At 45.0% G+C, this 19,998-nt stretch overlaps 1 protein-coding gene and 1 long non-coding RNA gene across 3 annotated transcripts in view; one reads left to right on the top strand and one right to left on the bottom strand.

Moving 5' to 3' along the window:
* Positions 1-19,998, bottom strand: part of Znf608 (zinc finger protein 608) — a 107,879-nt gene that overhangs the window by 61,325 nt on the left and 26,556 nt on the right.
* Positions 8,812-12,095, top strand: LOC119086269. Of its 2 annotated transcripts, XR_005089516.1 has the most exons (4): positions 8,812-9,301; positions 9,815-9,971; positions 11,263-11,324; positions 11,822-12,095. It is a non-coding gene; the product is annotated as an uncharacterized LOC119086269 (long non-coding RNA). The 2 variants fall into 2 exon arrangements; XR_005089515.1 differs by lacking the exon at positions 11,822-12,095 and having other exon boundaries at positions 11,263-11,704.

The raw sequence follows: 19,998 nt of genomic DNA on the forward strand, positions 1-19,998 counted from the left end.
AGATTACCTGCGCACTCTGTGCAGACAGGGCCTCAATTCGAGGGGCAGCATCTTGCATGCGTTATCAGTTGGGGAGACAAACAGTGAATGTTAAGAAGGATTCACAGATGGTTGACCTAGTAAAACTTGATCTCATCTGCTGTGCATATATCCCTTGCTTCATAAAGTCTCTTTGCAGCCTTTTGGCTATAGATTTAATATTATATAGTCTTTGTTGCTTAAAGAAAAAAAAAAACCTAACAGAACAAGTATTTCAATAGCGTCAGATGAGGAACAGTGCTCCTTAAATGGCATAGGCAGTGGTCTGGGAGGGTTCCCGGATGAAATGACCAGGAGGGCTACCATTTGCATTCCACCTAAAAATGATAAGCTGACTTTCACTTGCCTGAGGATTCTAGATGGTGTGAACTGCCCTTCGCCCATCTGCATGTTAAAGAAACTTAATTTCCTGCTCTCAAAGCTGCCATAAAACTTCTTTCGCACCACACTTTTTATTGTCCTGCCTTTCTGGTCCTGATCACAAAGTCCCAGGAAGAAAGGCCCTCAGCAGGACCACATCCCGATAAAGTGATTCACTCACGAGGAATCGCTTCTTCGGAACTGGAATCCTAGTTCCCACTGAACGCTCCTGTTTTAAAATGGAGGCTGACAAAGGAGGAGAGAGGTTCTGAGGAAAGAAATTGAGGCAGAGGAGTGGGGGGGAGAGCTCAATCCTAACTACAGTCTTTATTGCCGCTAAAAACCCTGCGTGAGATTAGAGTCACTCCTTCAAATTAAAAACTGTGAGATGATGTTCCGTGGTATGCAGCCAACGGGGCAAAACGGAACAGTTTTCTGAAGATAGCCTCAGGTGGCCTGATCCACAGCCCACGTTAATGCTGAGAACAGAGACAGCTTGAGCTGATGTGTAAGAACACGGACCAAAATAAAAGGAGTGAGGAGTCGAGAGAGCGGGGCTTCAGATTTGGGAGGTGAGGACTGAACGAGGACAAGGAATGAGACCTCTCTGGATGCACCCAGGCTCCTGGCTCCAGGCCTGCCACAGTCCATGACCTCTCCGAGTCCTTTTAGCTCTGTGGGGGCCATTTCCTCAGCCTCCTAATATTGCTAACCAATCTTATTACACTTGTTTCAACACTGAATCCCCATCTCAACACAACCCCACTTACAGAGCGATCTATGATGCACCCTATAATATTTGTGATGCTTATGTAAATTCCAAAAGAGGCAACTTTCTTTTGAAAATTTATGTTATGGGGGGTTGCTGCTGCTGCTGCTGTTGCTGCTGAGGCCAGACCCAGGGCCTGGAGCAGGCTCGACCCATCCATGCTCTATCGCTGAAGGCCACTCTCTGCCCAAAGTCCAAATTTCTGAAGAATTTGGGTGTCTTGAGAGCAACGGCCTCCAAATAAGCTAGCCGTGATTTCCAAGAACACAAATCTAAACGTGATGTCAATGCTGACGTGGTGATAATGTAGAAAGCCCATCCAACGAGTCTTCAGATAAGGAGGGGAGGGTTCAGAGACTGTGACTATATATACGAGCTCATAAAATAATAACCATCTAAGGCCCCTTAACACCCGGTGTCTCAAATATTCAGATCTTTCTTTGATGGACAAAGTGAAGTATTCTCTCACGTTTCCTATTATCCTGGTTTTCCTCCTGGAGCTCAAAGCTCTTGTTTCCAGAAGAACTAGATCTTGCCCTACCCTGCGTTCTCCCCCACTGCCGTATGAGTCCTGCAGAGGTGGGGTGCAGAGACCACCCATGTGGCCTACAGCAGGCCCGCCTCCCTAGAGGTCCCCAGATGGAAAGAGGGCTTTCGGGGTGGGAAATAGAGCCACGCCCAGAGTGTTTTCCTTGGCAGATATGCTGTTTTTAAAAGCCTTCCTCTTACTTACCAACACGTAAGAGCTCAGAGAAGAATCTGAATTTCCATTAGCTCAAATAATGATTGGAGACCACGCTTCACAGAGCCCACGTTCCTCACATCAGCCACGTGCAGCTCTGTGTGCCTGAGCCTTTGCCTGAGGCCATCAGAGAACGTTCCAGCAAGAAGGCCACCTAGACCAACCCACTCAGTTCTAGGGGAACTTTACTGTCCCGTACTTTGTGCAAGAACAATAAGCCAGCACCACTATTAGCCAGAGGAGCAGAGAACACACTTCAGTGGGAAATTCAGAAGCAATATCACCTACCCCAGGAGACTAGAACCTAGTGGAATATTCGGGGACTGTGGCCAGTATTTTCTGCCAGGTAATGCCCTCGTGGAAATGTCCCTCTGGAAAAGGTCTCAGTTCTCAGTGTGTCATGGTGTGCCACACAGAGCACATGTACCGTACAGAAAGCGGGAGCTTAAAGGATATTCCATAGTTAATTTCGTATTTGTTGAGGCCAGAGTTCCTTAAACAGAGTAGTCTGGCTTCAATCTGGGGACTCCTTTGCTTCCATCCCTTAGTGCTGGGATTTCAAGACTTCCCCACCACACCCTGCCTCAGTGGTTATACAAAAGCTCAACTCCTCTATGCCCTGACTTCTCAGGTCACTGATCCACACGGAGGCCCTAATTTCTTCAGCCAATGAAGCTTGTTAATGCCGAGGTTTCCTCCACAGGCCTGCCTGCTACGAGGCAGCGGCTTCTGAGCAGGGCAGCTGAGGCGGGTGGGGTCTAGGGTTTTGTTGGCTGGAGGCCAGGGTTCAAGTCCCAGCTCAACCAGTTCATGCTCCAGTGACCCTGAGCCAGTGATGGAACATCAGGATCAGAATCTAAGAAGTAGGGGTGGTAATGACCATCACCCCCACTTTGCTCAGGCAAAGGGAGTGCTCAGCACAGGGTACAGCTCAGTAAACACTGGCTTAAAGGGCTGGGAGCCACCAGTCTAATATTCCAGCTCTCTAAAGCATGCATACAACCTTACAAAGCTGCTTTTTATATGCTACTATATTTAACATAAACCTGTAATCCCTTCCAAAGGCATGGCTAAGTGCGGTTAAAGTGTGTTAAAAGTATAAGAAAAGGGGGCTTAAGCCAGAGAAGCTCAGCCTGGGAAAATACGGCCTCCTTCAAACACCGACACCAGGCAGCAGCCTGCGGGCGTGAGGCACCCCCATTTTATACTTTCATAGCAGTGACAAGAGCACCCCAAAGGTCCTGATGAGCCCTTAATTACTCCCAGATCTCTTCTTCTAATCTCCAGTTGCCCCTCTTTCTCTCACATGGTCTCCCCAAAAGTCTCCTTCAGCTCATCTCAAACCCCTCCACACCCACTGAAGAGCTAAACTCTGCAACCGGCTACAGAAAGACTGGGCCCAAAGTCCCTGAGCCCCAAGGCTGTGAGCTGCATCATGGGGATCAACCAACACTAATTAAACAATCACAGATGGATCAAAAAGGCAACGTCAGCTTTAGAGCTACATTCAAGGGAAGAGTGTAAAAGGCTGGACATGAATGACCAACAGTGTTACTGTCAATGACATTAGCAGACAACCGTCTTTAGAGTTGGCCATTCACTATGGAACCTTTGGTCAGGCACCTGATCTCTGTGTGACTGTCTTCATCCGGGAAAACAGAAAAAGCACCTAGCTAATGTGACACGGAGTCATGCCAGCAACCTTAGCTCAGGGTGCGGGACAGAGGAACACTCGCTAAACAGGAGCTAGCCCTACCATCAATGTTATTACCACGGGTGCAAATCTATCGGAGACCTGAATGAAAGCAAACGGATGCACGGTTTGGTCCTAGGAGGCCGAAACATACTCCTCATCAGATGATCCTCGCTTAAAACTCACTGGGGGTTATCGAGTACTAATAACGAGAATTAAAGTTCAGAGCAAAAGTACTGGCAGTTTTAGCAAGGGCTCCTTTGTCAAAGCTCTTGTCTGTCGTCTTGATGGGATACTGATGCAACCTAGTAGAGGCCAAAATAGGAAAGCAGCCATCTCCAGTTGGGGGAAGAAGAAGAAAGAAAGAAAAAAAAAAGACTCGTAAGTCTAACAGCTGGTGGTGGCAGCCTGTCAAACTGAGGAAAGTTAATGTCAAGAACAGACGCGCCGCAGTCTCTCACTGTTATTTTTGCATGATTATTCCCAGGTGTTACTGCACGCTGTGCAGTAGCCGGGCTATTTATCACGCCAGAGAGCCTAAGAGCAGGGGGGCGGGGGTGGGGGTGGGGAGCAGAGAGGGCGGAGGGAGGCGGGGAAGAGAAGGTTATTTACACAGAGAGCGGCACTTAGTGTGTGTGATCAGAGGTGGGGGGATGGGGGGGGGACAACGATTCTGCTGCAGAGGTCCTGGCAATATTTTCTCTGTTCACCTTATTTCAAGGGCTGCCTAAGTGCTGATGAACCCGGAAGGCTCCAAAGCTGGAGTGCTGGTGGGAGCATTGGACTGCGTCAGCCAGAGAGGGTCTACAGTACCAGGAAACCCAAAGCGAATACAGAGGGGTCTCCCGGGCACGGCTGAGGGGTGCTGCAGCAGCACTCGAGACCAACAAAGACACATCCACGTGGCTCTGCTGCAGGAGACAGCCAGTGCTGCCAGGCGAAGTGAGAAAGGAAAAGCCCAGGGCTGCAGACAGGGAAGCCTCCTCCCTGCAGAGACCACCCCCCACCTCCATCCCCATTGGCCTGCATCAAGGCGGAACCCTGACAGGGCAATGTGCCCTGGGTTTCTTCTGTCTGTTCTCACAAATCTCCACACGGGTCCTGTCGTTAACCCTTCAATCCTGGGATTCTCAGACTGCAGACCATCAGAGGCTAGAGGTGTGGTGTTTCATTTTGCACAGAGTCAATGTTTTGATTCTCTGAGCACGCTGGGGCATGGGTACTTAAGGCTCACGTTTTCTTCATATCCTGGTATTTGCCCAGTCACCTCTTAATTTTAAAGGCATTAGGCAGAAGACTGCTCTGCCATAAGTGGAAATCCCGGCGTTTTGGAGGTGACCAGTGCCCACTGATGGCAGCGATCTGTGCGAGGCGTCTGCTTGACGTCACTGTTTGACTAGCCGAGTGGGGTCGGCTTAAAAACATGTCCCCGGGACGCCAAAACTAATCATGCTTGAATTCCCATTCCCGGTGGACACACCAGAACAGCTCCAGCTTTGGTCATTATTCTTCGTGTATGTAGCCTCTCCTAAATGTGGTAGACACTTCTGAGAGCCAGGATAAAAGCAATTTATGCTTTGGAACTTGCAATGTGAAAAAAAAATAAAGAGAGGTGGGGAAGCGAACTCATGCTGGTAATTTAAGGGACCAGTTCTCCTCTACCCTGGAGTTTCCAATACCCCTTTACAGAGGCAGAAACAAGATCCCAAAGCAGGGGCAACTTATCCAAGGATCTAAAATTCAAGACCAAAGCCCTGCCTGCACAATGCTTGCCTCGTGTGTCCCGAGTTCACATCCTGAGCTCCTGTTTAACACACACAGGGTAAAGGGATTAGAATAGCTTTCAAACAGACATCCTAGGCAGGATTCTACTGGGCACTCCATGACTCTTTTCTCAGTTCATCTTCACAAAATTGTGAGGGGGTGAGGAGAGTAACTTCGAAGGGTCTCCCTTACAGAGAGGGTGGCCAAGCCAGGATGTGAACCAACCTAGGTCAGCCCAAAGTAACCTCTTCTGAATGTAAAAAACAGAGCAGGAGATGGAGAGAAGCCTCCTTCAAAGGGAATTTCTGAGCCCTTTGTGTACACAGGAAGCTACACACCTGAAGTTCTTTTCATGCCTAGAATTAAAGCTCTCCCTCAAATACTGTGATCCCACCCCCACCCCTGAGCCAGCCCCTCCCCCACCCCCAGAGTCGGAGGAGATGACTCAGCAGGTAAGAGCACTTTGTAAGTGAGCACCCGGGTTCAGATCCCCCAAACATGAAAACCCGATGGGCGAGGTCGAGCACACACCTATAAATCCAGTGGTGGAGGAAGTGGGGGGTTGCAGAGACCGAGAGAGAGCTGGGGCTTTCTGAGTAGCATCCCAGCTCAGGGTCCGTAAGGGACCTTGTGTCAAGGGAGGCATGCCAAGAGTGATGAGAGCCCCTCAGAGGGTATGAAGAAACACACACACACACACACACACACACACACACACACACACACACAGCACACATGTACAGTAAGTAGTTAGCTCCATGGTAGAGTACTTGGTACAGCATGTGTGAAACCCTGGGCTCAATTCCCAGCATTGAGAGACAGAACACAGCCACCTGAAACCATAGCAGAGAGCTGCCAAAGCCTGGCCATGACCATGACTCTGCTCCCCCGGGGCCAAGAAGACTGCTTCCATTTCCAGCCAAGACACACAGAACGCTGGACACACAGAATGCCAACAATCCAGGCTTCTCCGTAAGGCTGGGTCAGGGGGGAAGGTGTCACTCAGTGTCCATCGGGAATCACCTCAGAGGTGGCCCTATGTGCGAGCACAGGTAGAAAATATGCTTGAACAACAGCCGCACGCCTTTACACTTTCCTTGTCTAGCCTTGGCTGTTTTCCAAGCACCATCAAAGGTATGAGTGTGCACAGACAGTGTAATTACCCCACTCAGCCCAATGCTTCACGTTCTGTTTTGTTTTGAAGCTAAACTGAATCTGCTCTCAAAGAAGCTCAATGTGTAATGTCACAGGGAGCTGGGGCTCGAGATCTCTTCCACCACCCCGTATCAGCTGTCACATACTTAGCCTCACTTGTGTTCTCTGAAAGACTCCTGCCCCGCTGCTGAGCCACAGACACTTAATCTATTCTGAAAGTGCCACTGACATTTTTCTCTGCTCCGAGTGGGTGTGCTTTAAATAGTAGCGGTAAATGGTCGGTGTTGTCATATCTGGTTCAAAGGGGTGCTCTGATTTCCTCTCATCCTATTTCCAAAGACGCTTAAAACATAAAAACAAACCACAGGGAAGGGTGGTTGCAATCATAGAAGGTACTAGAAAAGCCTTCTTCGTTCTGGGAAGAATTCTTTTACTGTCTCCTTGGTTAAAAAAAAAAAAAGTCGAGTTCCTGAGGAAAGTTCCACCCAAATTCCATGTCTACCTCTTCAGTCTCATTCCCTTCCCTTGACACAGACAGCTCAGAGGTGAACTCAGATGCTGTTCAGCGGAGGATGCCTAATGGGAGCCAACTGGCCAATTTCAACTCAGCTGAACAAGGGATGTATTTTAGTAGCTAGAACTCACTGATATACACACTGCCTGTAATTCCAGGGTTCCTAAATTCCTATGAAGTCAGGCTGAAAGGGGGGGATAAATGGCCATGTCTCATCTCACTCTGCCAGATGTGAGCACAACTTCTTGAAGGTTGGAAAGATGGGGAGAAAGGACAAGAAAGTCTACTTGGAGAAAATCCTCTATTTCCTGTTCTTGACTAAAATCCTTTCTCCACCCAGGTTAGGTGACCTCTTCTAATCAGCCAGAGTCCTGTAAAAATGTAGGTATTTGAACTACACCATATATGCTGCTGGTGATAATAAAGAACTGAGTCACATCAGGCCCTCAAGCAGTGTCCTGTACAGGGTCAGAACTTGTTTTCCCAAAGCATCATGGGCCAACCACAGGGGCTAACCATGTTGACTTTGTCTATCTTGGTATCAATGCCTACCTATTTTGAAGGCTACATTGCAGCGTAATCACAGTCATTCCTACCCTGCCTCTACTGGAAATCAGATGGGAGTCTTCTCGTTTGATTTTGAGAAATGAGGAAACCAATCCAGAAGAGAAGCTGCCCATCCAGGTCAGAAGAATGGAGGAGGAGGAGGAGGAGGGAGAGGAGGAGAAGAAAAAGATAACAACAAACAAAACAAAAGCCACGAATTTCCCAGCAATGCCTGTAAACACCCTCTACCAAGTTCACTATAACATAGATTCTATTATGTGTTTGTTATGGGGGATCAGACTCACCCAGGGCTTCAAGCATATTAGGTAAGTTCTGCCCCAGCCCCATAACACAACCTTTAAAAAGAAAAAAAAGAAAGAAAGGAAAAAAAAGAGAAAAAAAGCTATTCTTATAAAGTCCTATATGAGTAAATTGCAGTTCCCAAGTTCAGGATTATTTTCCCTTCTGAGAACATAACAGATTTTAAAACCCAATAGGTCCTCTCAAGAGAGAGAGAGAGAGAGAGAGAGAACATTTTTTTCTAACATTTTTCAAATGTCCTCTGAGAAACTTTATCCATATGATAATACATAGGGCAGGAGGAGAGTCATCAGCTGGTTTTCAATGTTAATGGCACTTGTGTCAATAAAAAATTTTTTTTCTCTCATTTGCTGTTGATAATGTCTCACACTATAGCCTTACACTGCCCCTGAACTCACAATGTAGCCCAGGCTAGCTTCAAACTCTCAGCTTCCAAAGAATGGGAATTATAGATGTGAGCTAATATACTCAGTTAAAAATAAAAATTTAAAAAATAAAAATAAAAAAAAGTTTAAAAAAAAAAACACCTTTTCATAAAAATGATGCTAAGCCATTCCACTTCATATAAAAGCAAACACCTGATTGTAGTGGTACATGTCTGTCATCCCAGGACTTGGGAGGTGGAGGGAAGTTTATCAGGAGTTCAAGGTCATCTTTAGTTCCATAGAGCCTGAGCTATATGTGAACCCATCTCAGAAAAAAAAGAGAAAGGGGAGGAACGGAAGAGCTAACAGAATCCAGTGCTGTGGGAAAAGGCTCCTAATGAAAGATTATTATTTAGCTCCCCATGCAAGAGGTATTGAGCAACAGAGTGAGTCAAAGTGTGAGGGCCTAGTTTCTGTGACAGAGCACCGTGTATTGACCCATGCCCTCCCCTTTGTAAGAGTAGCTAATGAAAGCTGCCTCACTGTTAGGGAAGTCATCCTCTTATCCAGTGTCTTTCTGTCAGGTGCCTCTATGTGGCAAGCATTGTTCCAGGAGAGATGAATAGTCACTGCAGAGGAGAGACTATGGTCAGGATTCAGATGGTCAGTTAAGCCCAAGGCATTGTGGGAGCGTCGAGGGGGTGGGGCAGGGAGTGTGCTGAGGTGGATTTATCAGATTGTATAGGGCTTGGCCTAGAAGAGGTTAGGATAGATCTAAGCCATCCTGAATGCAGCAGTAGTTAAGGGACTGGCAGTTTAGAGAGTCACACATTGCTAGAGGGAATTCAAGAGTCCAGGCAAGGATAAGAATCTAGGGGTTTCTAGGAGAAGGAGGAGTAAGGGAACATCAACCGACTCATCACATTGGATGAGAGAGGGCAAGGGTGGGCAGGGAGAGGGAGAGAGAGTATAAATGTGTGTTATGATGCCATGGCAGAAGCCCGAGGAAGAGACACAGCCAAGACTCGAGAAGGTGAGAGATGAGGACGAGCTCCAAGCTGAGTATCAAGCGTCCATTTCTGTTAGGAGAGAGAGTTGGTCTCTGGGAAGGGGAACCTGGGCAGAGGGGCTAACTGTGGGGAGTGCTTGCTGGGTAGACACAGGACCCGAGGGGAAGTGAGCTAGACTTGAGTAATCAGCACCCAGAAACTATGAAGCCAGTGGAAGAATGAGATGCTCTCAGTGAAAACAGGAGGCGGGGAAGGAATGGGGAAGGAATCCAGGAAACCCCAGAGCTCAGAATGGTGATGAGGTCCCAGATATCAGAAGATGAGGACCAGATTTGAGAGGAAGCTGGTTTCAGAGAGGTCTGACATTCAGTGCCACCAGGAACTGGTCCTGAGGCCTCTCTCTCTGTCTCTCACCTCCCAGAAAAGCAGAGGGTGCTAGCTTTTTAAAGCATTTTCCATAATTTCACCCTGACAGCCGCAGGCCACCCCTGGCGTGTGGTCTTTTCACCAACCAGGATCCTTCTGTCTCAATCCAGGCTAAAGCACATGACTCAGTATCCACAGCCTTTCTTCCATCAATGACTCAGTCTCTGAGAAACCCTTAAAGGCCTTCTTAAAGATACCTTCTGTGTATCACTGGCAGCCAGGAAAGAAGATAAAGTGACCTTCACCTCAAGAGGAGTCATAGAACCTGTGGGTATCACGTTGTTTCAAGCTTCCCTACTAGCTTCTGCTCCACCCAAGGTCCTTAAAGGCACCAAGCTCACAGGGTCTAATTTGTCACAAGGCTAACGTGGCTAGAGTAGCATTCGACAATCTTGCTACTCTGGCTTCTGAAAACCAGAGGTGGTTTTTCAACAATGAAGAAAAGTGAAAAGCTTTAAAATTCCCTGGAAATGGATTTATAATTAAATATTTACAATTACTTCGAATCTGATATGTGATGAGATTTGGACAGAGGGTGATTTTGTTTCCTCCTCTAGAACCTGTATTCTGGCCAAGACCCTAGCTGAAGGCTGAGGTCAGGGTGTTCTGATGTCATCTGTAAAATGACACTTAGAAAGCTTGTGACAGTTATGTCACAGTAGCAGTTTTAAATTAAAAAAAAGAAAAGGAAAGGAAAGGAAAAAAGAGATCTTTATGAATCTCAAATGTAAATAAAAACAGAAGTTCGAAGCTATTTTTACTGTCACACTTACTATATCTTGTGTTTAGAGAGCCCCAAGAAGAAGATGGAGGAGATGTTAACAGGATCACACTCTCTGGACATTCACTCATATTTCCAGAATACTTTTAGATATGTTTTATTTCAGAAGAGAATTTAGATCATCATGAAAAGGTGCTAAGACTCGTTGCTGGCGGGACAGATAGCTCAGTTGTTAAGAGTGCTTACTGATCTTCCAGAGGACCCTGGCTCAGTTCCCAGCACCCAGGGAGGCAGCTCACAAATGCTTATAACCCCAGTTCCAGGGGATCAGACGCCCTTTTCTGGCCTCCATGGATACCGCTTACACATGGGGCATGTAAACTCATGCAGAGCTTGAGGTGGTGGCGTATGCCATTAATCTCAGTAATGGAGAAACAGCAATGGCAGGTAGATTTCTGTGAATTTGAAGCCAGCTTGTTTACATTGAGAGCTTCAGGCCGGCCAGAACTACATAGTAAGACCCTGTCTCAAAACCAGCAACAAAAACTCCTGCAAGCACACATATAAACAAAAGTCAATCTTAAAAGGAAAAAAAAAAAATGAAATTAGGACTATCCCAGGGGCTGGGAAGGAAGCTCGGTCTGTAGGCAGAGCATAAGAACCTGAGTTCATGTCTCTTGTCCCACTCCAAGGTAAAAAGCTGAGCGTGGCAGCATGAACCTGTAATCCCACTGCTGGGAAGCAAACAGAGGAGGATACCTGAGGCTGGTTAGCCAGCCAGTCTAGGCAAATTGCTAAGTTCCATGTTCACACCTAACAAATAATGTCTGTTCTAAGTCTTAGTCACATCAAGCAGAAGAGACGACTTCCTGATGAGCATGCGGCTACGTCTTTCACAGGTTTGTTCCAAGTGTCCAGGATTTTTTTAACATGTGAGTCATATAGTTTATAGAACGTGCCCTTCCAAAGATGACAGGACTTATTCCATGCACTACTATCAAACTCCTGGCACTCCTCTGGCCACCAAAGTTGCTCTTCTCTATCTTACAGTCCATATTTCTATTCACTTTTCCAGTGAGTCAAGAAACACCTGCAGTTTTAGCAGTAGACTCAGTCAGCCAAATTTAAATCAAGCTGACTTGAATCATTTAAATCATCAGTCAAGAAAAACTGCTATCTTTTAAAATTAAAGAACGCATGCTCATTTTTGCCACAATGGCGATCAACTTCATAAAACTCACAGGTGGATTATTATTTAAGGATAGGGAGAGGAGATCTCTTCAAATATTCTCATTATTTTATTTTTAATATCATAATTCAGCCCTTCTACATATATATTGTTATAATGAGAACTGCACTCCACACCTCTTAATGCATTTTTTTTCATATCTTACAGCTACTAGAAACCCTACATAGCTGATTCTATATCAAAATTAAATGGAGCATCTCTTTAAATAGCCGAAGAACTATCTTCTCAAAGTTAATCATGGATAGTTTTCCAGCATATTAAAATCGAATAACCTTAACCCAAACAACCTACATTTATATTGTTTTTGTTTAAACAAAAAAACAGAATTACTCTGAACCATCAGTCGCGGTGAGATAAGCAGCTGAGATAAGTACCTTTGTTAATCAGCAGTAACACTTATCAATAAACATTCAGTCCTTGATGGCAGTGCTAATTTTAATTACAGCATTAAAATTTACTAGGAAAAATGGATGTTCATGGCAAGCCACAGTCAGCAGATAAGGAATACACTGGCACCTAGGATTGAAATATAAAATTTCAACTAGGACTACATAGTGAGATGGCTGAGCAACTGAGTTTGGACTATCGGGGGATTTGAGTTCAGTTCCCACAACCACCTGCAACCCCAGAGTTAGGGGCTCTAACATCCTCCTTTAGCACCCATGAGCACATAGACACACCTATAGTTCTTACTAAATCTCAAATATATAAAAAAGAACTGAAATCTTAGCACTCTAAGATCCACATGGTTTTGGTTTGGTTTGATCTGGAATTGTATTTTGTTGAGTTGGGCTCAGGTGATCTGGATGGGCTGGTAAAATTTATTTCAGTAGCTTTGATAGTAAGTACATTCTCATGTTTTGAGATAGTTTTTTTTAATACCTCTTTAAATAATCACAACGAACAAATCCCTATTCCCAAGATTTTACCCTGAATAAACCTATACATTAAAAACAAAACAAAACAAAACAAAACAAAACTATTTATTTGGATGGGAGGCATAAGTCATCTAAATGTGGAGTCATCCAAATGTGTACATGTGGAGGTCAGGGGACAATTGGAGAGAATTCTCTCCTTCTAACTTGTGAGTCCTGAGGATCAAACTCAGGTAGGTCTTCAAGCGTGGCAGCAAGTGCCTTTACTTAAATGAGCCACCTCACTGGCCCAAAAGCTATACATTTTGGTAAAGCAGCTTCTAATACACTTTAAAACTATGTAAGTTTTTCTTTAAAGGCACTATCTCAAAAAACAAGCAAACAAAATTCCATTCCTTATCCAGGCACAATGCCTCCTGTCCGTAATCCCAGCACTCAGGAAACTGAGGCAGGAGAATCACCAATAGTTCAAGGCTACATAGTGAGTTCCAGACCAGCCTAGGCGACAGAATGAAATCCTATCTCAAACACACAACAACAAGGAAATCCGTTCTAAAATATCACATTTTTGATTTAACGATTTTTTTTTTTGAAATCTACAAATTTGTGGTCTTAAGAACTTATGGGTACAAGCCAGGCGTGGTGGTGTGGGTGGGAAGCAGAAGCAGGATCTTGGTGAGGTCAAGGTCAGCCGTGTCTACATAGGGAACTCCAGGAAAGCTAGGACTACATAGAGAGACCCTGTATCATATATGTGTGTCTGTGTGTGTATGTATATATGTTTACATACATAATATATAAACTAACGCTTTAGTAAAAAGGATCTCAGACACCTCGTAACAACTCATGAGGATATGCAAAATTTACAGAAAAGCAACAAAATGAGCTAAGAAACTCAGTTCCTTTGTTTTGCACTTTTGTATACGGTGGAAGTCAGCTCAGAGCCACAGGCGTTTGTGGCCAAATAAACACCCATGACTTAGCGGAAGTTCCCGGTCACAGCCCTCTGTGAACAAGCGTCCTGCAACCTGGTTTCCTATCTCCAGAGCAGATGGGAAACTCTGGGTGTGTCTATGTGTCTATGGCCTCAAGTGTCCCCAGTGGGTGGTGGAGGACAGCAGACAGAAGTCTGCGGCTGTTACCTCATCTTGTAAAACCTTCCTCCGGCTTCTTCCTCTCGGCCTTCCGTAGAAGGAAGTCATACCTGACACGCGGGCTCAGCACACGCGGTGACTGAATGGTTACTGTAACCTCACAGTTCTGGTTGCCCTGCCCTGGCCACAGGTCACAATGTGAGCACAGGCCCACATTCTCAGAACTTCCTCCGCTCTTTGTCTTCCACTGTGTCACGGGCCTAACTCCACTCACCTTGAAGGATGGCAGCGGCGGTGAAAATTCCATCTGCCGCCCAATCTGTACATCCTTCAGGAGAGAACTGGTCATCTTTCACTGCTTATCATCCTCCAACTGCCTCGTTAGAGAAACAAAACAAATTCTCTTTCACCGGCGTGAGGAGGGAGTCTCATATTTTGTCAAACAGAAATGAAAAATACACGTAATCTAAGCTGTCAGAGAATCATGAAATGCCCCTGGCAGTTCAGTCCGGACTCTTTGAAGAAATGAAACTTCAGTTTATCAAGTGTGATTTATAAGCAACACTGATTTAGCTGGTAGATAACCCTGCTGTCTAATCATTAGTAGTCAGACAACAGCCATGTGAACACATCAATTATGGGCCACTGCCAAAAGCCCTTGAGATCTTGGAGATTAACAGCCAATCCTCTGTTTTACAAGCTCACATCAAAAAGAATATTAATAAGAGGAGGGGCGATGTGAAAGCTTGTCAGAGTAATTCAGCCACTAACACAAGGATTTTTTTTTTTTTCCCTTTGCCTTCTCTGTTGAATTGGGCCCAGGAAGAAGCTGGCAGGCGGCTACAAAGCGCAGTCCTGCCAATTTCTTGGAAAATGTTTTTCACTGACATATGGGAGCTTGTAAGGGTCTGCAAACTGCTATTTGGTGAATAAAGACAAGCAAGACTTCTTCCTGTCCCCTTGCAAATGCCAGGATGACACAAATTGAATCGTTATTGAATTATTTTTAAATTAGCATGCACGGTAGAAATAGCCACTGGCCTACCTCAATCAGAGATTCTGCAAAATCTCCTATGTATTCCGTTCCTAATACTTCTTCCATCCACTGAAACTTAATTAAGAGGCACTACTAGCACTAACCTACACATTAATGAGTTTCTCCAAATTAACACAGTGCTTCCCATTGTCGAAGACATCACAATGTGTGCTAAGACTTCAATGCCTTCTCTCCAGCTCTCTCAGGAAAACAGATATAAATTCACTGATATCTCTAGAATCAGAATCCCACCTGTTTTCCCCACCCACATAGGTAGCATTTACAAAAGTATGTAACGGAGGCACAGCCTTCATTTTAGTCCTCTCAGTCTTTAACTGCTACTAGGGAGGACTGCTGTATTTTTTTGTAAATGATCAGATTAAAGCAAACAGCTGGCAACTAATTGTTTAGCGGGGTTCCAGCAGGCTCCCTAATATATGAACAGAAGCCACCGCAAAATGTGTGGCCTGGGTTTCCCTACCGTTTACAGATTTGTTTGTGCTTGGATCTGTAAAAGACTCTATATTTACAAAGTGGGTTCCTATTCTCTCGTTTGTTGTTCTTCATTTGAAACTCAGCATGGGGTGGTGGGGAAAACATCAGGAAAGGGAAGCGAAGCAGGGGGTTCCTGTCACTTCTCCATAGCCTGTCTGGTCCCCAGTAAGCCACTTAATTCAAGGGCTTGTTGACGAGCATTTTAAATCAAGGAGTCTGCTCTTGGGTTCAAACACTTTGTGGGACCTAAGCAGCCCAGCAGTCTCCCAAGCTCCGGTTTCTCCTTTTGTGTATTTTTTCCTTTCTCCTAATCCCTGGAAACAGGATCCATAGAGCTCAGTTAAAACCCTAACTTGTGAACCTAGAGGCAACTGAGCTGTCAGGAGGTAATTCAGGCAAGGATTGTGGCGCTTTTTCATTACAGCAGACATCCCAAGAACTGCTTCCAGCCAGGTGTGGCCACACTCGCCTTTAATCCCAGAACTCAGGAGGCAGAGGCAGGTGGATCTTTTTCTTATGAGGACAGAGCTAGCCTTCTAAGTAAATAATGTGTCTGCGGGGGATGGCAGCTCTCCCTAGGTTTTGCTAATACAATCAGAAGGTTACACCAAAAGATGCAACGATTCCCCATCACTGGGCATCCTCTTTTTCAATAATTCACAGTGAGGATTCTCTTCGCCACTAGTTTTGCTCAAACTATCTTTTTGTTGTGCCAGTAATTTTTGTTTTGTTTTTCAAAACAGGGGGTGTGACGGCGTAGTCCAGGCTGGCCTCCAACTTGCAAGGCTACTCGTACCTCTGCCTCCTCAGAGCTGGGGTTACGGGTGCGAGCCACTTTAAACAACTAAAGCCATTAAACGTTAAGAAAGACACAACCGAGTAGAGGCTTTCTAAGAGCCGCAACCATGTTTGTGCAACAGAGAAGCAGCAGAATTCATTCAGCTACAACTACACAAACATGCATAAATTTGATCAACTGAATCTATACTAGAAAGTATATTTTTAAAGAAATGTTTACACTGGGTGTAGTGGCGCACGCCTTTAATCCCATCACTCCCAGAGGCAGAAGCAGGGGGTCTCTATGAGTTCAAGGCTAGCCTGGTCTACATGGTGAATTCTAGGATAGCCAGAGCTATACAGTGAGACCCTGTCAAATAATAATAATAATAATAATAATAATAATAATAATAATAATAATAAAAATAATATAATGAATATGCTTAAATAGCATGTTGAGGTTAATGGGTAATTTAAAGGTTAAAAAAAAAAATAAACACCATTCAACTCTTTTTCAGGCAGAATCTCACTATGTAAATCCTTGGTTGACTCGTAACTTGCTATAAAGACCAGGCTGGCCTCAATCTCAGAGATCTGCCTGCCTCTGCCTCCTGATTGCCAGGATTAAAGGCGTGTGATGATTACACAGGGGCACAGACAATGGTGACGTATAGAAACCCTCAGATAGGGTAACGTTTCAAGTTCTTCCGTGAATTTTAGCATGGAGGAAAAAGGCTGAATTCATGCACGATTTCCTCAGCTCTCATCACACTCCACGCACAAGGGCTGACTATTTTTATGCATATATGTATATAATAGGCACACATTTGTGTGTGTGTGTGTTCTGGTGTGCACACATGCAGAGGCATGAAACTGACTTTGAGTGCCCCCCCCTCAAGCACTCTCCATCGTAGTTTTTGATATACTACCTCTCACTGGACCCAGAACCCTCCATTTCTGCTAGCCTGTCTGGCCAGTACCCTAGAGAATACTGTCTGCACCCTGCACCGCTCCAGGCCAGAATTATAGGTGAGTGTGGCCACACCTGACTTTTTGACTGAGTGCTGCTGACATCTGAATTCAGGCCCTCACTCATACATATCAAACTTTATTCGCCCTGAGCCATATCCCTAGGTCCCACCCCACCCCACGCTGCTTTTTTCCTTTGCAAATCACGTTTGCTTTGGTATAAACTTTCCCACAGACATCTCTCTCTTTCGTTTGAATATTGAGGGTATTTTCTTTTCATTTTTGGAAGAGTAGCTGTCCATTTTAGCTCTGGGGGTTTTGTGGCTAATAAAGAAACCATCAGAAAAAAAAAAATCTCCCAACACACAGGACACCATTGCAATCTGTTATTCTGACACAGGGTAAACTTTCTGAGGAAATCATCTAATCATCTTTATCTTTGTTCTTTTAAAATTCAACAGACAGGCCCGAGCAGACTTGGGAAGCAGATGCAATCCAACCAATCACACAAATAATGGCACTTTTAAAGAATTTTTTTAAATGCCTGTAAATGCAAGACAGACAAAAACCCAGATCGTTTCTAACAGTGTCTTTGCCTGTGGTCTCACAAGAGAAAAAAAAAAAAAAAAAAGATCTAGGCCCAGGGGAGCCACACTGAAGACCCTCCTCTACTCTGTGACTGCTGCAGTAAAGGAGTACTCTGCTCAAGTACTGACAGGGATAAAAACAAGTACGAGTGTCCTCAGGGGTCCCCCGGCTCACAAGAGAAATGTGCGCGCAGACCACAGAACAAAATGGAAAAGGTGTACATAAAAGACTTTCATCATAGCCGGGCGGTGGTGGCGCACGCCTTTAATCCCAGCACTCGGGAGGCAGAGACAAGCAGATCCCTGTGAATTCGAGGCCAGCCTGGGCTACCAAGTGAGTTCCAGGAAAGGCGCAAAACTACACAGGAAACCCTGTCTCGAAAAACCTAAAAAAAAAAAAAAAAAAAAAAAAAAAAGACTTTAATCTGCGGTGCCGAAAGCAGAAACGGGGCTGGCGGGGGAGAGGGGGTGTCACAGTTCTTGGGGAAATGGAAGGACATTCAGAAAATGGGTTCCCAGAAAGAAACAACCTCAGAAACAGAGAACAAGCTCCCCTAACAGTGGCTTTTGCCCATTATCATAAAAGGTCAAAGCGCAGCTGACCGGAAGAGGTGGCCTGCACAGCTAACATACAGCCTGGCTCATCTTTACTACGTAAGCAGTTCATCTGAGCAGCGGAGTTTCCGCCCCATGATTCCATGAAGCAGGAGTAAGTGTGTCCCGGCCATAAAGCCACCTGGGGCTAGACCTGCACAGTCAGAGCTTCCGGTTCCATCTCGCATTTGGCCACACCTTCCCAACACCTTAATGAACTGGTATTTAAAGCAGTACTATGGTGATTTTTGTATAAGGAGCTATCTCTTCTAAAAGTAGATTCGAATAATCATTCTTGGGGTGGGGGGAGAGAATCTTCAGATAGTGGCTTGAATCTTTATCCAAATCCACACAAAGAACAGGGCAGGGCACCTGGGACTCAGCGTATGGGGAACTTTAAGCATTCCTTAGGTAACTTAGATATACAACTCTGATCAAAGCATAGTGTTCAAGCCAGGCATGGTGGAACATGTCTGTAATCCCAGCACTCAAGAGGGAGAGGCGGGCAGATCTCTGGGAGTTCAAGGCCAGCCCTGTCTACAGAGTTCCAGGACAGCCAGGACTACATAGTGAGACCATGTCTCAATAAAACAAAGACTAAAAGAGAGTCACAGCACCAGAAAAGCAGTAGAAAACAATTTGATAATCTTGGAATAAGAAAGGTCTCCCTAAGCCGATGCAGCGTCCAGCAGCCGTGAAAAGGAAACTAATTATGGACTTGATTACACAGTTTAAGATTTTGGCACAGGGGTAGTAGTTGGGAGCAGGTAGGGGACTTGCATAATTACAAACCAGAGCTAAGAGATGGGAAAAAAATATTTGCAGGGGTGAAGAGATGGCTCAGCATTGAGAGCACTGTCTGCTCTTCCAGAGGACCCGGGTTCAATTCCCAGCACCTACATGGCAGCTCATACCTGTCTGTAACTCCAATTCCAGGGCTTCTGACACCTTCACACAGACATACATGCAGGCAAAACACCAATGAACATAAAATAAAAATAAATTATTTTTTAAAAAAATTTGCAAACCGTCTACCATGGAGGCTTGCTAGACCTCAAGGGAGTGTGAAAGGGTGGGTATGAGCAGGAAATTTGCAAAATGTAAAAAATTAGTGTGTTTAATTAACATACATCTGAAATACTTTCAAGTCAAGAAGTGGCTGGCTCCGTAACAAACCAGGCCAAGATTACAAGTTGCCAGTGCTTGAGAAAATACTGATACAACGACTTGTGCTAATGAAAAATACAAATTGAAATGGTAAATTGCTAAGAGATTAACATCCAAGCCAGAAAATCATAACCCAGGGTGGTAAATTGTAGCAAAACACACATTGTATGGTCTAGTTTGGGGTGATCCACAACATACAATCAGGTTGGAGGAAAATTAAACTTTGAGATGTATACATGAAAAGATGTTCACTAGGACATTTTTTTTTTTTTATAACTGAAAAACACTGCCAATAACCTCCATGCAGACCAGATAAACTGGAATCCAAGATAAAAGAGTGATTTCCACAACAGAGCTAAGTGAAAAAGGCCATGTACAGATCGGTTTCTTTAATGTGCTCTCATTTGTGCAGGAGATGAGAAGTACAAACCCATATGACAGATAGGGACCCCTTCAAGGAAGACTTGGAGCTTAACCGGAATGGCGCTAGGGAGGCGGCTGGGAAGGAGGAGGTATTGGGGAAAGAATGCCCAATCTCCATTATGAGACAGATCATCACAACTTCAACTTTTCCAAACTCCTGTACTGATTTTGAAAAATTTTTAAAAGTCTTTTAAGAATTACTTTAAGTCCGAGGAAGGTGAATCTCCAGTTTGAGGCCAGCCTGGACCACACAGAAGATTCTGCATCATGAACAACAAAACAAAGCAGCAGTTTACTAAACACAACT

The sequence above is a fragment of the Peromyscus leucopus genome, chromosome 19 (genome assembly GCF_004664715.2).
Source record: "Peromyscus leucopus breed LL Stock chromosome 19, UCI_PerLeu_2.1, whole genome shotgun sequence".
Classification (NCBI taxonomy): domain Eukaryota; kingdom Metazoa; phylum Chordata; class Mammalia; order Rodentia; family Cricetidae; genus Peromyscus; species Peromyscus leucopus.